This window comes from Oratosquilla oratoria, chromosome 7 (assembly GCF_046742065.1).
Source record: "Oratosquilla oratoria isolate Oo_2021 chromosome 7, ASM4674206v1, whole genome shotgun sequence".
Classification (NCBI taxonomy): Eukaryota; Metazoa; Arthropoda; class Malacostraca; order Stomatopoda; family Squillidae; genus Oratosquilla; species Oratosquilla oratoria.
The window spans coordinates 40,562,350-40,584,849 of record NC_134783.1 but is presented as its reverse complement, the minus strand read 5'-3'; the positions used below and the strand labels follow the sequence as shown (position 1 = coordinate 40,584,849).

General features: G+C 43.7%; 1 protein-coding gene across 3 annotated transcripts in view; it reads left to right on the top strand.

Moving 5' to 3' along the window:
• The first annotated feature begins 9,829 nt into the window (after window positions 1-9,829).
• Window positions 9,830-22,500, top strand: part of shn (zinc finger protein schnurri) — a 102,174-nt gene continuing 89,503 nt past the window's right edge. For all 3 annotated transcript variants that reach the window (XM_076188060.1, XM_076188061.1, XM_076188059.1), the window contains exon 1: window positions 9,830-10,226. The gene's annotated coding sequence lies outside the window, so the exon portion shown is untranslated. The remainder of the gene's footprint in view (window positions 10,227-22,500) is intronic.

The following is a 22,500-nucleotide window of genomic DNA, read 5'->3' as shown; positions in this document are numbered from 1 at the left end:
AGGCCCCGCGTGGAGGACAGGGACACGTGGAGGGCTGAACCTTGAGGAGGAGGAGGAGGAAGGGTCAAGGACCGCTTAGCGAGGAGGTGGAGTGTGTGGAGGGGAGGACTCTCACCGCGATCGGAGCTGTGAGGGTAGGTAATGTGACGTTGTGGAGGGCCGAGACGAAAGGAGGGATGGCTGAGTGCATGTATATATATATATATATATATATATATATATATACACAAACATATATATATATATATTTATATATATATATATATATATATATATATATATATATATATATATATATATACATATATATATATATATATATATATATATATATATATATATACTGTATACATAGGTATGTATGTGTGTGTGTGTATGTTTGTGTACTATAAAACCTCTGTTCCAGACCACAATTCGTCCTAGCAAACTGCTCAAGTACCAATTTGATTCAGAACCGAGACAGACTAATTCTTAATCTGTTGGGTTAAGTTATATTTGACTAATAATTATTAATCACCTTTTTTTTTTAAGGCTATCGACCTATAAGGTCATTAAGCCTAGTGTGAATTTGTACAGTCTCGACGTATGATGTATGTGAAATCACCATAGGAAAATGGACGCTAATAAATGTACTCTTATGAACAGCCACATGTGAACCTTGATATATCGGAATTATGCAAATGCATTTTCCGCTATAAAATGTTTAATGCGTTTTTATACAGTAGTCGCTTTATAAACAAAGTAACTTTTTAAATAAAATTGCATTAGCGTAACGGTGATAGAATAAATATATTTGCATAGTTTTGATATATCAGGGGTCAGGCGAGCGTGTACAGGAAGTACTGTAGTAGGGTATTCGTGGTCTCGATTCGCGGCGACTTTGGAAATCCGCGCAGGTCAAGACTCCGCCGAACTATCGTTGTTAGGAGGATCGTAGATATAGTGAAACTCACGTGTTATAACGACAGTCGGAACATAATATTGTGATAGGGTAATGTTGAGGTAGAAGGAAGGAAAGTGATGTTTGCAAAGTGAGGATTTATAAAGTAAAAATATTTTTGCAAATGGTTACTTTTACGGTGTCGAATGTAGGGTTCGTTAGAAAACGGGGCACTTTAGGAACGGTGTAGGGGATAGGTAAAGTGACAGGGTGACATGGAGAACGAAGATGTGTTGGACGAAGTAAATGCAGATAAAAGAGAGAAGAAGAGAGAGAGAGAGAGAGAAAGAGAGGTCACTTGGGAGGGCAATCCTCCTGCAGATATCGTAGGAACCTAGGTAGCCAGCAGGACCTAAAAGACGCCTTCAGGTATCGAGGTTCTCTGTAGTAGCTAAAATGCAAATGCTGAGGTCATCTGCCAGCACTGCCATTACCTGTGGGTGTCCAGGTTCCCCCCGAGTGTATTGGGGTCAGTGTTCAGGCCCTCTTTGTATTGTTCGTTTCTCCCCGTGGACGAAGCCAAGGGGGACGTGGGTCCCACGGGTCGGACCTTCGGAGGAGTTCGGTGTAATGACCCCCAAGGAGAAGTGTTGCGAGTTTTAGTGGAGATACATGGGAGGGAACGATGAGTGCATTGCATTGGTAGGGATTATTTTTGAAAGAGTAGGGAGGAGAGAAGAAAGAATAAAGAAAGGGAAGGATGGTAAAGGGAGGAAGAGGAGAATACACAACGTCAAGGAGGAGGAAATAAGCGTAGAGAATAGAAGGAACGATGTTATATAATGTGAGGAGTATGAATGGGTAGGAAACGGAAGGAGCTGCAGGGAAGAGTGGGTAGGAGGAGGAGAGGGTTGAGGAGGAGGAGGAGGAGGAGTGGGAGGAGAGTAGATAGAAAGTAGAATGTTAGATAATATGGGCAATAGGAGAGGATAGGTAATGGAAGAAACAGAATGGAGGGGGAGGGGGAGGGGTAGGGGGGGGAGGAAGACGAGGAGTAGAAGGAGGAGGAGAAAGAGGAGGAGGAGGAGGAGGAGGAGGAGAGGTAAGCATTGTGGACGAGCCCGGAGGCAGACTGGATGGCAGAGAGTGGGAGGGTGAGGGAGGGGTGCCTTGTCTTCCCTTCTCTCCTCCTCCTCCTCACCCACTCCTCCTCCTTACTTCCTCCTCCAGCTCACCTCATCTTTCTCCTCCTTACCCACTCCCTCGTCCTCTTTCATCTCCTTTCCCATCATCACTACTTCTTTACCTTCTCCTCCTCATCACCATCCTTTACTTCTTCCTCCACTTAATCTCATCCTTTTCCTTACCTACGCCTTCTCCTTACTACCTCCTTCTCTTCCATCTCCTTACCTCCCCCTCTTCTTCCTCACCTCCTACTCCTCCTCCTTACGTCCTCCTCTTCCTCCTTACCTCCTCCTCCTCCACACCTACTCCTCCTCCTCCTCCTCTTTCACCTCCTCCATTACCACTGCGACTTCCTCCTTACGCTAGTGACGTAATCGGATTCGTGCTGGTCTCGCATTCGCTTAGTCGTGGGTTCGAGTCCCACACTCGTCTCCGATTCCCAGTTGTGACTGTTACCTGTACCAACATTCCTTAAAGCAGCTACTCAGCGTCTCCTGGCGTAGGCTCCTCACCTTCCTCCACCCTCCTCCCCCTCCTCCTTCCCCAGGAATGTGACTGGCAGAAAAAAAAAAAAAAAAAAATCAGGTGAGAAAAAGAAAATAGAAAGAAAAAGAAAAGGACAAAAGAGAGAAAGAGGGGGACTAAGATGAAAAAGGAAGATTAAAATTGAAGTTCAGAAAATAGAGGTAGAGAAAAAAGAGGAGGCATAGAAACGAGAAGAGCAAAAATGGAAAAGGGAGAGAGAGAGAAAAGAGAGTGGGATGGAGGAGGAAGAAGGATGGAGGAATTAGGAAGAGGGAGTAAAGAGAGGAAGAAGAAGAATTTGAATACTAATGAGAGGAAGAGAGAAAGAGAGAAAGGAGATAGAAGTATTAGGGAAAGAAAGGAGGAGAATGGGATGGAGGAGGAGGAAGAAGGATGGAGGAATTAGGAAGAGGGAGTAAAGAGAGGAAGAAGAAGAATTTGAATACTAATGAGAGGAAGAGAGAAAGAGAGAAAGGAGATAGAAGTATTAGGGGAAGAAAGGAAGAGAATGGGATGGAGGAGGAGGAAGAAGGATGGAGGAATTAGGAAGAGGGAGTAAAGAGAGGAAGAAGAAGAATTTGAATACTAATGAGAGGAAGAGAGAAAGAGAGAAAGGAGATAGAAGTATTAGAGGAAGAAAGGAGGAAAATGGGATGGAGGAGGTAGGAAAAAGGATGGAGGAATTAGGAAGAGGGAGTAAAGAGAGGAAGAAGAAGAATTTGAATACTAATGAGAGGAAGAGAGAAAGAGAGAAAGGAGATAGAAGTATTAGAGGAAGAAAGGAGGAAAATGGGATGGAGGAGGAGGAAGAAGGATGGAGGAATTAGGAAGAGGGAGTAAAGAGAGGAAGAAGAAGAATTTGAATACTAATGAGAGGAAGAGAGAAAGAGAGAAAGGAGATAGAAGTATTAGAGGAAGAAAGGAGGAAAATGAGATGGAGGAGGAGGAAGAAGGATGGAGGAATTAGGAAGAGGGAGTAAAGAGAGGAAGAAGAAGAATTTGAATACTAATGAGAGGAAGAGAGAAAGAGAGAAAGGAGATAGAAGTATTAGAGGAAGAAAGGAGGAAAATGGGATGGAGGAGGAGGAAGAAGGATGGAGGAATTAGGAAGAGGGAGTAAAGAGAGGAAGAAGAAGAATTTGAATACTAATGAGAGGAAGAGAGGAAGAGAGAAAGGAGATAGAAGTATTAGGAGAAGGAAGGAAGAGAATGGAATTGAGAACACGAAATCAGAAGAGAGGTGGATTGGGAAGGACGACATGATAATAAATTATGATTAGTAATTCCACGGAAAAAAAAAAGAAAAAAAAATGGAGATGACTGGGGGAAATGTTACGAAAGAGAGGGGAGAGGGAAATGAATGAGATGATAATGAGGATGAATGAAAGAGGATAGGAATTAAGGAATCTCGGAGAGAGAAGAATGAATGAAAAAAGCGAGGAAGAATTTGAAGGGAAACTTTACACATTAGGCGAAATGAAACGTTGTATTTGGCGAAGTGAAATCGAAACTGATAATGAAAATTGGAAGTGGATGAAGGAAGTGGGGTGGATAGGGGAGGGGGTGGGAGGGGGCGGGCATGAATGGAATTCAAAGCGAAAGGATAAGGATAAGGATCAGAACGATTAAAGAGAATAGAGGAGAGGAATAACAAAGAGGGAAAAAAATGATAAACGGAGGACCAACGTGGGGTGTGAATAAGGATAAATTCCCTATGAAATAAAAAAATAAAAAAATAAAATATACTGAAAGGCGAAGATACGCGAAGGTAGTTAAGGTGGAGAGGGGAAATGAGAGGGGACGGGAGAGGTGGACGGGGTTGGATGGAAGGAAGGCCAGGGAAAGAGGAATAGAATAGGATGAGAGTAGATAGTAGAGGATTGACTGAGGCAAAAAAAAAAGGAGTAGCAAAGAGAGCGGGATGAAATGAAGGATGCGAATAAAGTTGATAAAGAAGAAGAAGAAGAAGAAGAAGAAGAAGAAGAAGAAGAAGAAGAAGAAGAAGAAGAAGAAGAAGAAGAAAAAGAAGAAGAAGAGAGATTCACGTGGTAAAAAGAAATAACAGTAGAGGAAGTACCCTAAGGCGATAACCACCAAGGAGGAGGAGGGGGGGAAGGTTGGAAGGCAGGAGTGGGAGAAGGTAGGTTGGGGGCAAAAAAGAGGGAGGAATGAAGTAAGGACGGGGAAGGAAGAGGGAGAATAACCCACCCATTCCCACCTACCCATGAGGGGGAGTTTCTTCGTGAAGAGAAACTCTTTCGAAGAAGAAGTTCGGAAAATATTGAACAGATCCTCGTAGGAGAGGACGGGAGCGGGGAGAGGTGCCCCTAGGGAGGAAGTTAGAGGGAGACGGGAGTCTCCATTGCGAGGGATTAGGGAAAGATCGGAACCACCATCGGAAGGGAGTAGGGACGAGATATATTCTTGTCAAGGGAGTTACAGATACAATGCCCCTTTGGATGTTGAGGAGAAGAAAGGCAAGGGTTCTATAGGCTCAGCAAGGATCTTTTTGAGTGAGGTGGACGAAAGTTGAGTTCCTTTAGGAGGGAAGGAAAGATGATGAGGACGAAGGGTATTAGGGGTGAGGAGGGAGGGGGAAGGGGAGGAGGAAGGGGGGAGGAGGGAGGGGGAGGAGGGAGGGGGGAATCCCCCTTGCAGGAAAACCCCGAGGTCTAAAGAGGGGGGTGTAGTCGAAGTCAGGCAGAGAAGGAAATATCTTGGCAATAGGGTGAAGGCAGTGGGGGTGAAGAGGAGAAAAGGAGGTGGGGGGTGGCTTTGAGGCCAGAAGGGAGAGAGAAGGAGGGCTTGGGAGAGGACGATATATGTCTGCAAGCAACTCTGGCGGGCTGACATCTGCAGCCGCGTTTCCGAACTAAAGTTAGATCGGGCGTAGGTGTCACGGAAGGGCTCAACACCCCCGCTTCACGTGATCACGTGGCTTGGGGAGTTGGGGGGAGTGAGACTACCCCACCAATACTTCCGTGTACCCTGACTCTACCCAAAACAACGTAGCAAGTCAACATAGCCGCGCCCACCGAGTCAGGACGACAGGCCCGGGCAGGAATCCTGGGATGGGATTGGTGGAAGTTCAAGGAAGGGGCGGGGCTTCGCCGAAGGGCTTGCTTACAGCGAGTGTGGAGCTTTAGCTAGCCTACCACCCCAGCCCCTAACTCCACCCGTAACTACGGTGGTAATGAAGGACTGGGTTACCTTAAACAGAGGAAGAGCCAAGGCGGGCAAAACAAGAGAAAATCAACACAAGTGGGGATACACCAATAGCCCCCAATGTCCCTGTGGCGAAGTACAGACGATGGTCCACGTCCTCCGGGAATGTCCATTGAGTCCCCATTGCTCCGACCAAGACCTTAGGGAAGCAAATGAAACTGCCCTTATATGGACACGGTTCTGGTGCGACAAGATATGATGATGATGAAAATGAAGATTTTTTTTTCATCTTCAATCTAACTGTACTAGTGGCCCGTCTTTCCAGCTGCCATCTACTCAAACTATTCGCCGCCTGTTCGTACCAGCTGCTCCTGTCACGATCCAGCTGCCGTCTTAGCGGTCCATCTGCTTCTTCCAAGATCCAGCCAGTCAGAGGCCAGTTTGCGTCCGGACAAGCAGACCTTCTTCAGGATCAGCAGTGGATAAGGGATGCATGGATTGAGGGACGGGAGAATTAAAAAAAAAAAAAAAAGATGAAACATGAGATGGGGAAAGGAATGGTGAAGAAATTTAAACGAAACATTTAGGGAAAGGAAGCTGAGAACACGAAAAAGAGCAAAGATGAAGAAGGAGAAGAAGGGGGAGGGAGGAGGAAAGAAAGACGGGGGAAAACAGGAAAATGTGAGAGGTGAAGAAAAGAAATAATGAAATATACTAAGAAATGACACGCGAAGGGAGAGCACAAACGACATGAGAGGAAGAAGTGAATGGAAGGAGCAGTGGGGGTGTCGACAGAAAGGAGGATTTTTAAATAAAGATGATTCGTTTGAACTAAACAGTGGAAAGGAAGGAAAGATGGCACAGAGAAAAAAAATACAGGGGGAAAACCGATCGCGTAGAAAAGAGAATGAAAGGGAAATCAAGTGGAAATAATGGCTATTTTTAGATGTTGTAGTTATAATCATAGTACAAGTGTTAGTGAAAATAATAGTAACAGTAGAATGAAATAACGCAGAAATGATAGACACAGTCATTAATCACCATTGTAGTATTATAATAAGTAGGTGGAGGTTTAAAGGAACGAAAGGGTGGGGGGAAGGGGTGAGGGTGGGGGTGGGGAATGGGGTGGGGGATTAAGAGGCGAGGGAGGGGCTTGAGCCTCGGAGGATGAGGGCATGGGTCGGTGAGGGGGAAACGGGGGGCTGGAAGTAATGACGATGGGAATTAAAGGGTAGGCGATTGAGAAGGAGACTGGGAGAGATATGGACAGGGAATGGAGTTAGGAGTGGAAGGCTGAGGAACGAGGCAAGTGGTAGGGGGGTGGGGTAAGAAGATGTGGAGAGAGAGGAGGTATAACTAAAAGAGGAAAGTTTGAAGAAGATATATGGGAATTGGTGATAAGGTTGGGTGTAGAAATAGGAAGAGGTAAAGAGGAATAAGGAGGGGAAGAGAAGGTGGTGGGGGCAAGAGGAAGAAGAAGAAGAAGAAAGAGGATGGTGATGATGATGAAGAGGAAGAAGAATTAAACCAGGGTGTGTGGGGCCGTGAGGGGGACTTGGAAAGAACCGCGTACTCAAGATAGAGGTACAGACAGGGTGCTGATAAGGGAACAAATGACTGATGAATGTAGAGAGGAAGAGGGAACAATTGACAAAGATGGAGGGAAACTATGTAGAGAGGGATTAAATAAAGAAAAGGAGGAGAGTGACGTGGCTGACGTTGTGGGTGGGTGAGCTTGTTCTCAGGAACCTGGGCGATCTTCCAGTGAATATCAGGGATTAAACGTACAAGAGGACAAACAATGAAGGGAAGGGACTTTTGGACTGAAATGTACATATAAGAGAAACGGAGGATGGGAAGGAACGGGAAAGGGGAAACAAGAAAAAGGATAAGGCAAATATGGAACTAGGCTAAAAGAAAACGAGAGGAAGGAGGGGACATATAGAAAGGTGGGTGAGGTGCAAACCGAGATGCTGGGAATAGAGAAACGAAGTTAGGGGCTCATGAGGGGAAGAAGGGACAGAAGGAGGCAGGGTGAGGACCTTGGGAGAGAGTGAGGAGGTTAAATTGAGGAGAGAAGGAGGGGGGAGGGGCAGAGGATGGTGCGAATAATGTGGAGGAGAAAAACGACGACAAAGATGGAGGGTTTTTCTTAGAGTGAGGGATAGGATCGGGGTGGAGTATGGTTGGGAGGGCGTGGGGGATGTGCGTTCATTCGATTTCCTATATCGTGGCATCGATTAGGGACCAAAACAAATAAGAAAAGAACTACGCGGAGGTATAGGAAAGGGAATGAAAACGGCTGTTCAGAAAGAGGGAAACACGAAAAGAACAGATAAAGAAGAAATTGGGGAGGAAGCAAGGATAAGATGAAGGGCGTGTCCTTACCTTCCCTCCCCTTCCCCTCCCCCTCCCCCCATCTAACCTCCTGTTCGTCTTCGCTGTGGTGGCAGTGGCTAATTGTATAAGCCATCGACATATGACGTCATCGACCCATGACGTCACCGACTCGTGACGTCAGAGACACATGACCTCATCACCGTGTGGCGTCATGGATCCGTGATGCCATCGACTCGTGATGTCTGGATTCATGACGTCATCGACACGTGATGTCAGTGACATATTACGTCATATCGGTGCAACCTCCCCAGTGATGGGCAGTGCGCGTGTTATGTTTATTTTGTCGAATCATGACACATCCAACCCCCCCCGGTCTCGAAGGCTGACACGGTGTGGTGTTCGGGGAGATGCACAAGGGATGTGTGGGTGGGTGGCGGTGGTGGTGGGGGGGGTAGTACATCTTGTCGGAAGCGGCGGCCGAGCGCGCACAACACAACTCAGATCACCGACCTTCAGGACCTGTGTTGCGACTCAATGTATCACACACACACACACACACACACACACACACACACACACACACACACACACACACACACACACACACACACACACACACACACACACACACATCTATCCTCCACCTCTACCGCAACGAACAGCGGCCGAATAAAAGAGACTGGTGGATAGCGAATGATTGGGAAAGGAGGGAGGAAGGGGAATAGTGCAAGAGAACGAGTAAAAGCAGAGGGTGTGAGGGTAAGAGGACGGAGTGGAGTGAGAGAGGTGAGAGTTGGAAACGTCTGGGAGGGAAGGGAAGAGAGGATGAAAGGGAAGGAAGCAGAGGGTGTGGAAGGAAGCGAAGGGAAAAGGGTATGAGAGTGAAGGGAGGGTGTACAGTAAGACGCAAAATAACGACAAGTGTGTGCGTGCGTTTGAGATGGAAAGAAAAAAAAGTATATTGGGAGTGGACGAGAGGAGGAAGGGTGAGAGTGGAGGGGGTAGAGAGGAAAGAAGGCGGAGGCAGAGGAGGAGGGGAAAGAGGAAGGGAGGGGGAGAGGTATGGGCTACACACTAGTTGGGAGGGAGTGTGAGTGGGAAGGAGTGGGAGGAAGAGGGGGGGGTTACAGGAAAGGGGAAGCGCCAGCAGTGAAGCAGAGGGAGACATGCTGGCGATATTTTAAGGCCGGTGTTGGAGAAGCACAACACAGCCCTTCTGCGAACTTGTCGCTCATTTTCATGATTTTTGTGTCTCTTGTGGTATAGTGCAGCCCCCCACCCCCACCCCATCACCCCCACCTTGGACATTGCATGTATGCATTTTAATAATTACATTTATCCTGACGAACGACTAGACTATACGTATGATATGGAAGGCAAAGAGGAAGGTGAATTAATCTATCCGTATTGAACAGATGAAGAATAGCAAAATAGCGTTAAAATTATTGAAATGTAAGGCTGATTACGTCAACGCTGCTTACATTCAGGGACTGAGTGGCGCCATTCGAAGAGGGGCTTCCCTCATCGCTGCTGCCTAACTCTCACGAACTTCGAGATCATGTATAGTGTAAGAAGCTTTATCCCCGTTTATTTTTCATATAAAGAAAGATTTTGAACTATTCATTCAATTTAAATATATACTTATTCGATATGATTCGTTTATATGGTTTGTTGTTATTCTAGTATGTACGTACCTGACATGCGCAAGATTTAGCATACGTCCTCTAGTACCCGTACATACAGTTGATTCTCAGTTGTGAGAAGAGGAAGGTGTAGTGCGTTGGCGCCTACAATATTCTTTAGTTTCCACAGTTTAATTTGGTTATATATCAGCAAGAGTATTCTGTGTGTATATACAGATGTTATTAATATCACTCTGTATATTCAAATGTGTGCGTCATCACTGCATTAATGGAAAAAATAGTGGTTAAGTGTTGATGAGCTGGACGGAGTGGTGTTCAAAGCAGTGTGGAGTGTTGTACACGAATCAGGTTGTTAGTCAGCTTCTACCAGCCCTCCTCCTCCTCCCTGCTTGCTGGGGACCTTATCAACCCCAGTTCCTGGCTCATCGGAGTTTAGACACCAGGACATGGATTTCTGGACAAGAGTGGTGAGAGCAGCAAAATAATCGGTAAGTATGTTATTATACCGACGGGTGATCCTTCTTCGTGGTTAAACATTTCGTCAGACATTTAATTTTTATCGTGATGTTTAGGGCCTTCATTAGTAACGTATCGCAAGGGCTGAGGTGGTGTGGGAGGAATTACTTACTGGCGTTGTGTTTGTACGGGCGGTGGATGATCATGAAGGCGAGTAGGAGTGTCTCTCCTTGCCAGCTGAGCATCCCGGGAGACGGTTCCCAGGGTTACTATTTGCTCGCCCTTGTTGCCCTTGCCTGGGCCCTTTTCACATTTATTTATTATCATGTGTGGATAGTTGAGCTTCTCAGGCTTTCCTTACGCACAAACCCTCCCCCTCTCCTTTTGAGCAGTCACAACCTACTTGTTGATGGATACGACTGAGTGGCAGGCAAATGTTCATAGTATGATTACAGACATCTCGAGATTAGCAACAATTCGTCATATCCGCAATGTCGAAAACTGTCTTGGAGTGGACAAGGAGGCTGTAGATATCAAGGTATCCTCCATACAATTTGTTTTGTAATGTGACACTCAGGCTGCAGTGATGTCTTAGTCTGCGTTGTTTACCTCCATCTCCGAGGAGCGTAATACATTGATCCCTGTGTTAGTACGCATGGGATACTCGAGACGCGCACACATACACACGACCAGGCTCACACATTGTACGGTGACATGTAAATAACCATTCATACACAAATCGCAGTGGATAGTCAAGCGTACATATACGTACGCATCATATGTGATATGTGGAACAGTGCCTACACATGTATGCAATAAATTAACGTTTTTCTGCTCATTTACACCACACAAGAACGCACACACACATGCATAAACAATTACGATCATGGTTGTGCTTGTGCATTGAGCGTATATTCGTAGAGAATGCACCTGCAATTTACACGGATATACTACCCAGGTATGCGGGGCGTATATGCAGACACGTCTTAACGCAGACACGCAAGGGGACACCCCTGGTTCCAGGTGCGCGCGCACGCGTCAGAGAACACGTCACACGGAGATCCTGCCCCAAGCGACAGGTCGCCAACGAAAGACGTGTGGAAGGAGGATTTTATTTATTTATCATTATTATTTGGGTGGGTGGCTTTCGAGCGTTTCTCTATTATATGCCCACGCACCTGATCAATGCATTTTTTTTTATCAGGGATGGGGTGATATAATACTAAATATTTATTTTCCTCCCGGATTGTGGGAAGGGACTTTTTTTTTTCTATTCAGAGTTTTTGTATTTATGACCCTTAGTTCCTTTCACTTCGGAGGATTTTCCTCTGTTGAATTAAATCTCATGGCTGTAGTATTACAAAAACATCCTCTTTAGGCCTATGTTTCGCAACCGAATAAAGGCGAGTCTAGTGTGAGCACAATGAAAGAACAATATTGCATGACATATAATACCTCTTTACACCAAAGTTAACTGAAAGAACAAAATGAACAAAGATTTGACTGGAGGTCCGCGAGAATATTTAATTAGTTCCCTGGCGAGACAATGAGACGGATCTCTCGGCAGAGATCTTAAAAGTCAACTTAGGTTGCCTGTACTCGCCCGTGACCCAACCTGACCTACAGTATGTAGGTGAACTGTTTCTGCCCTTTCTTACAGTTGAGTCAGATTAATTGCCACACAACTCTACAATGCATAAAATTTGCACTTTACGCACAAGCATGCTTTTGAATAAAATTGCATAACAGTAGTTAGAATATACGATCAATGAAAATCAAGGAAATAATCAAGACATTCGGTTCACATCCCAGATCTTGTTCAAAGTCGCCTTCCCACCCCCACCCGGAAAAAAAATCTCGACCAATTGCGACGGAAACATTACGTAGAAGACCCCGATAGAAGGAATTATTATAAATTATGTTAATTAAATTCGTATCAGCATCAGGCGCTCTTCAGACGAATACACTTCCATAAATCATATTAACTGTTGACCATGATTTATCTTGTTCAAGATTCTCAAACATCGTGGGGGGGGGATGTCACAGTCGACAAGAACTGATCATTTACCTGTTTGGTACTGGGAATGATCTGAACCGAGCTAATGTCGAACGTGCCATCTCTCCCTCTCCTACACCCCCTCCTTTTCGCACCCTTCTCCCCCGCCCCTCCTCTTGATTTCCTCACTCTTCCTCCACCTTTTCGCACCCTTCTCCCCCGCCCCTCCTCTTTATTTCCTCGCTCTTCCTCCACCTTTCCTTCCCTCTTCTCTTCCCGCCCTCCCTCCTTCTTCTCTCACTGGCTACTTCCATCCTCTCGCCCCCTCCCCCCAACCCTGTCCGTCTTATACTAAATCGGCGTCTTGGAACATTTATTTTGGTTGCGGTTGGGACCACGTCATTCTCCCACCCTTAGGGTTAAACCAAGGTGGTGGTAAAATTTGGAGCAAAAATTCCACCAGGTAACTGCTCTCCTTTTTTTGTGACGCGTCGGATGAGTCATGATGGTTCTCAAAACGAAAGGTATTTGTCGTGGCAAGGTACGCGACTTCCTACTCACCTGAAGATCCCCCTCATCCCCCCCAGTCGGGGGGGGGGGGAGGGCGGTAGGGAAACTCCCTAACCTCGGGGGGAGGGGGAAGCGGCCCCGAGTTTTCACATCTCGTGTTCGTCTGTGTGTGTTGTCTGTTCTTCAACCTTGCCAGGACGTGTTGCCACTTGTGCATGCAACCGACATACCCTCTGACGTCAGCCATTTACTCATATTGAGTCCCTCGCTTTCAGATGGAGCAATTTTTTGAGTCTTGTGGTAGATAGTAGCGGCTGCCGTGATAGAGCCATTAGAAGTGTCCCAAAGTTGGAAATAAAGGATACGGTTATTGGAAAAGGTTTGTTTATGGTTTCGTGGGTGTAAACATATTTTTTCATACGCAATGTTCAGTTAAGGTCTTGTTTTATTTACTGAAGTATTATAATAAAATAGTATGACAGAATCCATAATAAGAGTATTGTTTTGATTCAGAAGGGATTGATAGAGCACGAAGTACCCAAGCATTGGCGGGTATAAAGATCATAAAAAGAATCCTTTCTGGTGAATGACGTAATGATGGATTGAGGTGAATAGAAAACAAGGCAGTTCCTTAAAACAAGATCATTTACCTCCAGGCCTACACATTCTTCCTGACTAGATATCAAATTCTCAATCTTAAAATCTTAGGAACACCTCATGCATAAGGCACTAACCCAACCCCCAACTTGTATACATAATTGATGCACGCACCATTTTCTCGGAAAGGATCACAGCGCATATCATCAAAACATTGACCCTATCTTGTTGCTATTTTTCACTAGTTTTCCTGAAATATTGACAGTACTTTTTCAGTCAATTCCTCGTGCGACGTTAAATTTTGGTACTTATGGTCTTTTCATTATTGTTTATTATCATTATAATTTATCGTCATTATTATTATAATTATTATTGTCATATTTACCCTGGTCCTATACAGTCTAGCACGTCTTGAGAACGTAAATTACAGACGATGCCTAATGTTTACGTTGTGTCCCTTCCAAGCGCATATACCTCTGAAGCTTCACTCAGGTACATTATTTTCTGCAAGAGTCACCAAAGTCCATCCCCTGACCAGCTCAATGCACCTTTGCCCTTGTCTTTACCTCAACAGAAACGCTCTCAATCTCCACAACACGCGTTGATTTCTTCCCATACATTTGTGGTTTTTGTGGCGGGCCTGTTGATGCAGCAACGCGGAAGTTGTTGGGAAAGCATTTGGTGGGACCCCTTGCTTCCGAGTTCTTGTCATGTGTTTTTTTGGTGTGAGAGGCGCGCAGGATACGTTGGAGTGGGTAGGCGGAATAGCAAAGCGCCTATGCGAATTTGTTGTTGACTTGTCTGAATAAGGTTTCCCGCGCTTGGGCCGCCTGCAAGGTTGTGTGTGTATTTGTGCAGCTCAACGGCCGGCCGTTGTGGGTGGGTGCAGGGGTGGGGTGGGGGCTCCCGTCGCCAGTGAGTTGGCTGTGTTTGCCATGACAGCCCGTTGCGTAGGCATTGCACGCTCGCATAGTCAATATATATTTTTTATGTTTCTTAGTCCTCCTGTGTGCGATTTCGATAAATTACCTTTACTATGTCGCAGATTGGGTACAGACGCCCTTCTTGGCGTTCGGCCTTATAATAAGATTTGCGCCACCAGCCACACTTTGGCTTCTGCTGATATCTGCTCTCTTTCCTCATCTTCACATTCTCTCTCTCTCTCTCTCTCTCTCTCTCTCTCTCTCTCTCTCTCTCTCTCTCTCTCTCTCTCTCTCTCTCTCTCTCTCTCTCTCTCTCTCTCTCTCTCATGCATTGCAGACAAGTCCCGTATTTGGCAAAACATCTTATTTATGATACCCATATATACAAGGTGTGATATTTATTTCTGCAGCTGTTTGGCTAGCTCGTGCCCACATTTTACTGTTTGCGCATATTGCTTTGTAAGCTGAAAGATGTGAACATTGCCGTATGCATGTATTTGTAATGCGCGGTAGATATTAAACGATTGTAGTTAGCTGATATATTAAATTGTTAGACATTTCTGCCGAATATCATTACTATCCTACGCACACATACATTTATCGAGTCGGACAAAATTGTTCTATACGATATTCTAGTACTCTGGATGCTCCCTATACAGTAGACTTATTTTGTTTGCTCAGTTGCATGCGTGTAACGAGTTGCCGGCGTGCCTGCCCATTGCTATCACTTCCTTTCCTGTTGATTAATTTTGGGATTCCCTAGGTGGTGTGATATTCGAATGGGACATCACTGCCTTCGGAATGGGAACAGGATGGCCAAGAGTATTGGGGTACTGGCCCCTTGACCGGCGTGGGTGGGGGGCATACAATTTCAAAAGTGGTGCATAGACCGAAATGGGTGGGGGTTGATTGGTTACTAGGTAAAGTAGGTGTCACTAGTGTATTCATACCAGTAGTGGACTGCATAACTGTGTCGTAATTTTGATTAGGCCTGTGTTCGTATGTGAATTTACATGTCCTGATGTTATCCTCCGTATGTGAAATACTTTGTACAATTCCCACGGTTGTTAGAAAAATAGCCAGCAGATCCTGAAGGAAAGAGAAGCTGTAACCATTTTACTTCCACATTGAAGGATCCACATTGATCCGTATCTCTTGAAGAAATCTCTGACTTAAATCCAGGAAGTCCTTAGCCGCCTGTGACACGACGTGTGTGTGTGTGTGCAAGAGAGGGAGAGAGCATTGAAGGTGGCTCCCCTATATTTGCGTGGGGGAAGCTTTAGGTCGCCTAAGGGTTGTAACAATACCGCACGTTCCTGGGTCTGCCTGTGGGGGACGCTTGCACATGATTGGTTGCACGGGGGGGGGGGCAGGGGTGGCGCTCCGTGGGTTGCACGAAGGGGGATGTGGAACGCACCGTGGATTGTTGTGCGTGCAGGCTACTGAAATGACAGTAATGCCTTTCTTCACCCGTAGATTTGTAGCCGTAAATACAAATATCTTATGGAATACACTGGCGGTCTGCGATGCTCCTGGGAAACTTGGGGGTACTGTTGATGAGGCGAGGAGATTGATTCCGGTCTCCCAGTCTTCCGAAACGGAATCCCGTAACCAATGATGAAGCAGGCCTCGAATTCCGGGTTTCCTCCCCATGGCTTCTGAGCCACGACACAAAAATTCTAATAAATATCCCGTAAAGTGCTTGGTGGCAATCGCTCCCATTTATACATGTGTAATTATCTTTCCATTTTCCAGCTGACTTCTCCCTTCCCACAAGCACCGATTCCGCGAGAGTGGGTGCTCTTTTCAAGGTAGTCCATAGTATCCTAGGATCAGCGAATGGGGCTCTCATAATTGTGAGAGACTGTATGTGCTCTTTTCCCTCTTTTATGAACGACGGATCTCATCAATATAGGCAAGTTTATTTAGCTTCCAGTACTAGTTGACAGGATAGGATGCTGCCAGCTTCCTCGAATCCTACACATCTCGCATATCTCATTTGTGGTTTTATTCAGCTTTGTCATTCTTTCCCCTCCCTCTCATCTCACATCATCTACATCCTCATCACTGTCTCCTCCTCCCTCCTCCTCTCCTATTTTTCCTCCTGCTCTTATTTGTATGCATCCTTTCTCTTCGCTCGCTCATGTTATCATATCATACTTCAGCACGTCCGCTTCATTATTATCTCGTACCTCTTCAGATTCGCTCTTCTTCCATACTTATTTTCGGTTTGCTCTCTCTCTCTCTCTCTCTCTCTCTCTCTCTCTCTCTCTCTCTCTCTCTCTCTCTCTCTCTCTCTCTCTCTCTCTCTCTCTCTCTCTCTCTCTCTCTTCTCTTCTCTTCTCTTCTCTTCTCTATCACGCACACGCATATAAAATGTACTCGTAAATCATAATTGGATAATATAACGTGCTCGTAAGCTATAATTAGAACGGTTTCTTTCTGACGTGCGTTTGTGTTATGCTGGCAGGAGTGTAAGCGAACAATCAGATAAGTCTATGATAACCTCCTCCTCACACACACTTTTTCACCTTTTTATCAGAACACTGGGCCCTTGTTCTTACGTGTAGGGAACACATCTTAGATGATAATGTCTGCGGACTTTCCGGAACTTTGGATAGTCGCGTTACTATCAGTTGTTGCTGGGTCAGACTATCACGGCATTCTTAGGGCTTAATTACCTTGTTAAAGTATCCCAATATTAACGAAGATGTCGAGATGAAAACAAAACAGGTTTCTTTTCAAACCGGGGGAGGAGAAATCTATTGAGCATTGTAAATTCTTACCCGTTCATGCATTTCAATTTAACAAAAATACATTAGGCTAGTATCTAGGAAGCGAGAACGGTAAAGATAACAGTTTGACAATTGATTTCACCTATTATCGATTTTTTCATTTAGCACTGTCACTTCAAGTTATTTGATTTATCACTTTCAATAAAATTAGAGAAGGTGAGATAATCTATTTATGATAGTGATTGTGAATAACAATCACTTTCTGAGAGCCCTCTTGCAAGAGCTTAGAACATGATAGGCGAAGAGACTATATATAAGAGTTGATTCAAGCCGGGGCGTTGAAAAGGGCGGCTATGAGCCGGCATCAGGAAAGAAATAGTTCTTTTCAGGGCGGATTTTCTGAGAAGGTCGATAATGACGGTGGCTGGACTCTCCGTCACATTTGGGGGAATTAATTACGATCGATTAAAACCCGATATATGTGAAACGTCTGTCTTTCGAGGAACTTCATATCTGCTCTCCTCTTCTATTTCTATTCCATCTCTACTATTCTCTTGTGCGCACTTCAGTGTTTATATTTATAATATCGGCAGTGTGACGTCACGAAGGGAATACGTTAGGGACGTTACGTGATTTCGTTTGAAATGTGTGAGTCTTCCGCTTTCATATTCCCGTGGTTCCACGAGACTTGCAAAATGTAATTTTCTACGTTCGGTACGTCTGTACATACACCTACTTATAATTATGCATTTAGAATTAATATATAATGTTAATGCACCTTAACCACATTTTATAATTACATGATATTTTGATATTCATAATCACACAAAGACGCTCTCGGCTGCAGTTCAAGAGTAAGGGGTATCTTTACGTTTGGAAACATACCTTTGAATATACACACTACACCCCCAGTTTCCCCGCACATTCGAAGTGTGTATGTGCATGTGTGTGTATAGTACACAGTAAAGGCTAGCCAGAATCGTGTAGGAAGTGTGAGACAACAGATGTAAATGCATGTTTAATTGTGGTAGTATTGAACTGGGATTAATGACAGTTACCTATGGGACGACCGCCCGTCTTCAAAACTTATCATCACCCTCGCCTTCAGCAGGAGGTGCAGTCCTGAGAGGCTGAAACTCGGCTCGAGATATTTATAGGATTATTATTATCATTATTGTTAGTCCTCTTGGTTAACCAGTACTTCTGGGTAGTTATATTTATTTTTGGGTCATGAAATTGTCTAGAATGTGCCCAATCGTCGAGGATGCAACATAATCAAACCTCTGTTTTAATCTGCAGATAACCTGCTCGTCCTGGTTTTGTCGTCATCTGCTGTGGGTAACAGTTTTGTGACGAGGTGAGATTGGGGAAAACGTCTTTCCTTCTTAGATGATCTGTGACGTCATGTCGTTTCGATCGTACTAGTCTTCCTGATATGGTGGGCATTTGTGGTACTTCCCCGCGATGGCGTAATATTTACACCTTTTAATTTTTTTCTTTTGGATATTTAGACGAAGGGACAAGACCAGGACTTGAATTGTATCTTTATCGATTTTTATACTAAGTTTGAGAAACATGGACATCAGAGCAGAATTGAATGTAAATAATATACTAGAGCATAGAGAAGAAAATCGCCTGAAATGGTATAGACATGTGCCCGGGATGGAGGATGGAAGACTACCCAGGGCTGCACTTCATATGCGGCCGGAAGTTAAAAGACCAGTGGATATGCATAGAAAAAGACGGATGGAAGGAGTTAAGGAAGCTTTGGCGATTCGAGAAGATCTTACAGATACTATTGAAGTCTACATAGATAGAGAAAGATGGAGAAAAATTAGGAAACGAGGACCGCTGGCTGACAAGATAATCCTACCAGGCGGCTGGTAAGAATTAAGACTAAGTACTCGTCCGAAGAAAAACCTGGAATTGTAATCCCGTTAGAAAATGCGCTCAACATCGCACGCTGAGGCTTATGCTACCTTGACACTCGACCTTGCTGGTGGTATTTTAGCCTTGGTCATGTTCCTTAGTCATCTGCCAAATGGGATTATATGAAAAGTTTTATCCAAGTGTTTTGAGTATGACTTTAGCCATTGTTATGATGTGTGTACCCAACACGCGCATGTAGAGCAAATGTAATTTGAGAAATTGCGTGTTAGTGAGTTAATGGAAATAGGTACCCCATGCTAAGAGGGTACACTTGAATATACAATTGGAACATGTTGAAATATTCTGGATTTTTTTTTTCGTAACTAAGATTTGAATCCATTAGTTCCAAGCCAGTGCAATAAGTAAACAGACGAATAGATAAAGAACTTCACCGTGATATTAACGCGGCCAGATTACACGATGCATCAGGACCCAATTGTAAAACTCGATTCTGTATACATACTTCAGGAGTGTACTCATTCAAGCTAACCTATAGTACTAGTCTAGGAAAATATGATTATTTTTCACATATATAGACTATAAATAGATGTTTTATATTTACACATTTCATGGTAAATGTGTGGGACGTTTATAAATAGTCTCATTTTGTGTCACTCCATTTCCGGCAGGTGTCGTCATAATAACGATATGACGTCACGCACACCTTGAATTTCTATTGGTTGCAAAGTGACGCGTCTTGTGAAGGAACCGAAAATAGAATTCTTTCCTGGCAGGTCACTTTTCCGGCTTCGCATTCAGTCCTGCTGGACTCCTGGTGACGTCACGACCCCCCTCCCCTCCCCGCGGCGATATTTTGAGGCTGTGGTGGTCCGTACGCACACTGTGATGTGCTTCACGCTTCGTATCACGACACGCTCGGTGTGTTATTTACCCAAGCAGAAACTGTAAAGTGCGGAGATGGTTTGGAGTATTTTGATAATTGTTTTGGTTTACACCGAGAGTATAAAGTTTATCCATGCTCATATAATATATATATATATATATATATATATATATATATATATATATATATATATATATATGTATGTATGTATGTGTATGTTTCTAAATATTTTATGTTATTTTATATTAATTCAGACAATACATAATACTTGTAGTATCATGAATAATAACCTATTTTGTACAGTATTCAATACAATAACTTAATACTGCACATTCAAATATAAGAATAAATGTTTGAAAGGAAATGTGAGGTTTATGTATAATATTTTGTCCACAACAATCTACGCGTGGTATTAGGGTTTCCAAGTGCATGGCTGATCACGTGACTTGCTGTTAGCATATAGGATTAGATTAAGTAGACTTATGAGAATACAATAAACGTTGGAAAAAAATGGACGCAATAAGTAAATATAATAAATAAACGATAGCTGAGAGTCTCACAGTGGTGAGACAGATAATGGTAATTTAGATTTGTTTTTTGCCATTGACAATATTTCTATAATGGAGGAAATTTTGTTGCAATGTACTGTTATTTGATAATAAACATAAGAATTTTGAAGAATTCTAATTCTCGATAGAAGAGCCACATGTTTACCAGTACTAGAAGAGATTATGCAACACTTATTTTACCTCTTGTAACTTAATCAAAACTAGTTCAGGTTTTGAAGTAATTAATTTATCCGAACAGGTATTTCGTGCATGGGAATATATATATATATATATATATATATATATATATATATATATATATGTGTGTGTGTGTGTGTGTGTGTGTGTGTGTGTGTGTGTGTGTGTGTAATAAACCACTTGGAAAATAAATGAAAGGTGACCGAATGTTTTCGTCTATTTAAGAAAATGTCTTAAATAGACTAAAATGTTCGGTCACCTTTCATTTCATTTTTCAAGTGGTTTTATTACACATTTTGTGAATCACGTGTTTTTGTGATTTATTTGCATTATATATATATATATATATATATATATATATATATATACATATATATACATATATATATATATATAAATTTTCCTTGGTGACTCACGAACATGATATGATGTGTTTGTTGACATTGGAACTTGTCCTGACCTTGGAACGTAGTTGCAGGTAAGGACGAGTAGCAGCCAGATTTACGCAATCCCCCCCCCCCCTCCCTTGCTCCCCCGTCATTCCAACAGCAAGACGCTCTGGCAAAGAATCGAGAAGACTACGCATTTGCTTAAATAGTTTATGAATGGATACACAATGAGTTGTAATAGGTATTGGTAATTGTAAGTATTGTTCAGTATATTTATTTTAAGCGTATTTGCTAGTGATTATGAGAAGCGGTTCGTGCGTTGAAGATGTGCGAGGTGATTTTGAGCCTTGGTCATGCATCGATAGTGAAAAAATATTGACAGTGGATGAATACGACGGTTCGTGTATGTTGAGGTTGTGTGATGCATGAGGTGACGTCACGAGGCATCACCTCTGGCGACGACAATGACATGTCACTGCGTCATGTCACAACACAGTTATTGTGTTTGCGTCTGTGTTCGTTTGTGCATGTTTGCCACATGTATTATTGTGCACAAAGGAAAGAGTTCGTAATTTTGACACATGTTATATGGCAACAATGGGAGAAATATGTATAGATTGAAAATGTCGCAAAATGGCTAAATTTTGATGGATGGAATGTGTATTAGTGTCGAGTTTTTGGACAATATGAAGATGAAATGGCAGAAAATAGAAATGACAGGAGCCGATTGTTCGAGTGGTTCAAAATTACAAGTCAAATACATGGGCGGGGGGCATTTTGAGTGTAAGCCTTTAGAATTTACAGCTCGGATGTTGACTAAAACGGTGACTTCACATAGAATAAACAACAACGATATTGAATATTAAAAAAAACGAAGAGACGGAAAACAAAATGGCGGGGATGAATATGGTGATTGGTTGAGGGTGGGGAGTGTGGGGAGGTCTGTATCTACAGTGCAGTGGAAACTGGTGCAAAATAGAAAATGGCGGATTGTCTATGGGGGGGCAAGAGAGAGTGTGGGAAACGAGCGAAAAGGTATGTCGATCAATAGATTTAGTGTAGGTTCGGGATAAAATGCATACGGGGAGGGGGGTTATACGGTTGAAATTTTTCGTCAGAGTTGGGGGAACTGGCCCCTCTCCCTTCCCTCCAGCTCTGATTGAGTTGTAGAGGAAGGGGATTCACCCTTGTGTGTGCTGGATTGAAAATGAAATATGGTAGAGTATGCATGTACCGTAGATTTACCAAGGGTTCAGGATCTGCATGCTCGTATTGCCTATGGTCTATGCTTATGGGGTACTGTTTGTTAGCGCCCAAATTTATCATTGAATAGCTAAGCATACGTTTGTATTTATCGTGTTGTAGCCCCGTTACCTCTGTAGCCCTTGAGGGCTCTATGTAACCCAGTTTGGTACCTACTATGATAGGCTATATTTGTTGATTCAGTGAGACTTCATCGCGTCCCGGGCATTTATGTCTAGCCCACGTAAGCTTATGCTAGGAATTGGTGAGCTGCAACTTTGTCCTCTTGTGCTTGGATTGACTGGGCTTCGCATTAAACGTAGTCGTAACCAATTCGCTACGTTGATTTTATGTGAGAGTAATTTGAATTGTAAACAAAGTGCAAGAAACCACAC